The sequence below is a fragment of the Euprymna scolopes genome, chromosome 26 (genome assembly GCF_053919585.1).
Source record: "Euprymna scolopes isolate OS-2025 chromosome 26, ASM5391958v1, whole genome shotgun sequence".
Lineage (NCBI taxonomy): Eukaryota > Metazoa > Mollusca > Cephalopoda > Sepiida > Sepiolidae > Euprymna > Euprymna scolopes.
In genome coordinates this window covers 107,271,892-107,276,402 of record NC_136507.1, presented here as the reverse complement: position 1 = coordinate 107,276,402, position 4,511 = coordinate 107,271,892, and positions in this window count along the sequence as shown.

Sequence of the window (4,511 nt, the reverse complement as noted above, 5' to 3'; positions counted from 1 at the left end):
AAGTTTAAATGTAATGTAAACCAACATCTTGTTAATATTTTCCATACAAGGTCTCAAATAGTAGCCCCTTACATCCAAGTAGCGATATGCCTTGCTTGAGGTGAACGTGAATAAAAGAAATTGCTCAAACACAAAATAAAATTGTAATCCAATAATTTGCGAAGTCAAAAACTCAATTAAATTTGCCAATCTGTACATAAAGAATGAATCATCCGAAGTATGAATAGATTATATTGAAGTCGCAGAGGCCAACGAATAATAAATTGTAGCCCCCCCCCAAAAAAAAAACAATAAGAAAAACCTAAGATGTTTGTAGGGAACTATCAGACTGTCCGGCATTGCCCGGCGTTTCCCGGTCGTAAAATACGCTTAAATATATTTTAATTTATGCAGATTTATTATTTTATTACATTTTCACCCCAAACAAGGCAAATTGCCACTTGTGTGTAGGGGGCTACTGTCAGGGGCAACAACTACTGGGGTACTATGTAGGGATTTGGGCAGCAAGGTGTCGGTTCACGTTACACTTGAACTTCTGCACGTCAGTACTGTTGGGGAAGCAGGGACCTGGAATGGAATTCCAGAGTCTAGCGGTTCTGGGGAAGAAACTATTGGAGTAAAAAGATCTTTTACATTTAGGGATCTCTACAGTGTGGGCGTGGGATTTAGCAGCCTGTCGGGTTTGTCGAGGGTGCTCACGTCGTGGGGGCACAAGTGATTGCAATTCGTCAGAGCATTCACCACTAAAATACTTGTAGAAAAGGCAGAGGGAGGCAACATTTCGTCGATGGGACAGAGGCTGAAGCTTAGATGCCAGTTCAGAGCCTATCAGGTTTGCGACTCTCTTTTGAACCTTGTCAAGGAGCGAGAGACTAGTAGCAGATGAACCAGCCCAGATGTGGCAGCAATACTCCATACATGGGCGAATGGTGGCCTTATAGAGGTACAGGATACTTTCGGGTGTTAGTAGTTTTCTAGCACGGTAGAGAGAGCCCACCTTTCTTGCAGCGGCCCTGGCAATGCCTTCAATGTAATTGTTCCAACCCATGTTTCCTGTGAACGTTAGGCCAAGGAGTTTGAAAGATGGACTCTCAGATAAAGAGTCGTTGGCCATTGCTATGGGTGGTAGAGAGGGTTTCTTGTAATTATTGAATGAAACTAGTTTAGTCTTGGCAGCATTGAACGCGACCAACCACTTTTGTCCCCATTCCACCACAGATTGGAGGTCTTCCTCTAGTGTTTCTGCCATTTCTTTAGAAATGTGTTCATTCGTCTTCCTGTCGTGCCTTCCATAGAGTGTAGTGTCATCAGCATATATACCCATCTCAGAGGCAATGTTGTCGGGGAGGTCATTTATGAATATCAGGAACAATAGAGGTCCAAGGATAGAACCTTGGGGCACCCCCGCATTGATTACGTATATATTAATATTAAGACGGAAAAACAAAAGAAAGTGACGTAATCCTCTACCCGCTTAAAAGCCAGCTACATTTTAAGGCGAAGTTATCTTGCCACACGTGGGAGGCGCCACTCGAAACAATCTTTCCTGCCTTGATAGACTACAAGGTAGAACGATAAAGTTGTCCCCCCGAAAGAAACTAGTAGCAGATGCATCAGTCCAAATACAACAATACTCCATACATGGGCGAATGGTGGCCTTGTAGAGGTACAGGATACTTTCGGACGTTAGTAGCTTTCTAGTACGGTAGAGAGAGAGAGAGCCTTAGGGTCTGCCAAACGATTGTGAAAATTGGACTGCATGATTCCGTGACGTCAGATTTGTGTTAACTATACGAACTATAGAAAAGCAGAAGCGACTTAATGATTTTTTAAAACCTTTGTTTATCTTCTTCAAACTGCAATAAATAATTAATCTTTGTTGTGATTTTGTTAGGTTTTAAGATTTACACAGTTTAATGATTAATAATATTATAAACATTTGTATATTAAATATGAAATACGGTTTTACTGAATTTTCATTTGGTTACCTACAGGGTTCCATATTTTGTTCGGTAAAAAGGGACAAACAAAATATGAGGAGGGGTCTACAAAACGCTTAATATTTGTGCAATGATATTTTCAAATTGGTTTTAATCTGTCAATAAAATAGCTAACAAGAGTCATGTTTATATTCAAACTTAATATTAAAAAAAATTTAAACACAATTAATTAAAAATCTATGTTGTAACGGAACATTTTAAAATAATGGAATTTTAATCGTTTTAATCTTTTAAAAATTAATTAATGTTTACGAAGTTTCTTTTTCTTGGCAGTTCAACTGATTATAGTATATATTAATTCGAAAAAAAAAACCTATTTAAAAAAAAACAATAATATTAAGTTTATATCAATTTTTATTTGCAACTTCAAGGTAAATTTTTGTTCAATATGTGTATTTAAATATTAAAAAAAATAAATATTTTTTTATTTATTTGAACTCTTATGTTTCATAATAAATAGAAATTTCGATAGATTTAAATATATTTTGTTCGAATTTCGAAAAAATAAATATGGCGGGGGGGGGACACGCACTAAAAAAAATATTTCCCCTCGTATATTTTACGAAAACTGCATTTTATATGTAATTTCATTCTAAAATGGATAAGTATCGAAAATTTCACGAAAATCTGACCATTAGTTGATTTTTGCTAGATTTATTAAATACGGGTATGTTTTCACATTCGGAATGACTACTACATGGGAACGTTATTTTAAAGCGTCAATTATGTAAACACGATTTTCGTCTCGCAATTTCATTATTTTCGTTCGATAAAAAAAATTTTTGTTTAATTATTACTGGTTTATTTTGCCCTTCTTTTAAATGGTACAAAAGTTATACTGATAATATTAATTTATAATAAAGTTACATCGTGTTACATGTTGGGAGTGGGGTAATTCTGTGGTGACTTTTGGCAGTCCCTAGAGAGCCTACCTTCTTCGCAGCGGTTCTGATACCTACCTACCAACTTATCTACCTAAAACTAAACAAAACTTTTATAAGCAAAGTTTCTTTCGTAGAACTGTCCGTTTGTGGAACATAATAACGCGAGGCTGCTTCCCAGCTGACTACAAAATCGTCATTTTCAAGTCCAATGTAAATGAATTCTTATTGAGCCACCCTTTTAAATAATAAAATTTTGCCGAATTATCACCATCTTCATCAATTATCAGGTGGTTGTCTCACCATCCATTTGATACTTATTAAAACTCTTACCCTCGAGGAGCCTTTGTGCCTTGATAAGTGATGACTCTTTAGCAAAAAGAAATAAATTGTCTACATTTATTGCATGGAAAATTGTACGGTATAGACAATTAGAGTTATCTCCTCTTATACAAGAGGAGATAACTCACTCTAATGTCCACACGTACAAATTTCTAAAGAAAGAACCAAAAGTATTTCAACTTATTTCGATGCAAGGGGAGATTATCTTGATTTTTATAAATCAAAGTTATCTCCCATTGGATAAACTTTCAAAATATTTTGATTGCTTCCGACAAGAAAAAAATATGTGTGGACCATCAAAATTATCTTCCCTGAACAAAATAAGTCACATTTATTTTGTCGTCAAACTTAAGTGATTATTAATTAAAACAGAATGGTTGTCTGTCTCCTTTTCAATATCCGACGTTTCTTACCATTACCGCACCATTTTTTTTTTTTTTACTTTTTTACTTTACTTTTTTCACCCTGAATAAAGCATATTTAGAGGAGGGGTTCGCCATGCGAGATAAATTACCACTTAGAATATAAGGTGTTACTATTTGAGATCATGCCTAACACTATGGGGAGTTGAGTAGCGAGATGCCTGTTTACATTATACTTGAACTTCTTTTGTTAAGTACAGTCAGGCAAGCAGGAAACGGGTAGGGAATTCCAAAGTCTAGCAGTCTGAGGGAAGAAACTCTTAAAGTGTAAGTCTTTCTGGCATCTAAGGACCTCAACAATGAAAGGGTGGGATTTTGCTGCTTGTTGGGTTAGTTGGGATATGTACGTTGAGAAAGCGCAAGTTTAATGAGTTCATCAGAGCACATTGCATTAGTATTGTGAAATATATGCAGGGATGCAACATCGTGGTGATAGGACAGAGGTTAAAGCATGGCTGACAGTGCAGGATCTTTTCGATTTGAGATTCTATTTCAGACCGTGTCTAAAAGTGAAAGAGTAGCAACAATTGCGAGTTTGCAAAGATATTGGATGCTTTCTGGTGTGAGTAATTTTCTAGTATGATAGAGGGAGCCACCTTCTTTGCAGCAGTCGTTGCAACGTCCTCGATGTATTTGTTTCAATTCATGTTGCCTGTGAATGTTAGGCCAAGGAATTTGAAAGATGGGTTCTCAGGTAGAGTGTTATTCGTCACCGCAGTCGTTTATCGAGAATGTTTTTTGTAATTTTTAAAGGAAAGAAATTTAGTCTTAGCAGCATTAAATGTTAACATCCATTTATGGCGTTTTCTAGCGTTTCTGCTATAGCATTGGATATGTGTATATTCATTTTTCACTCATGTCTATTA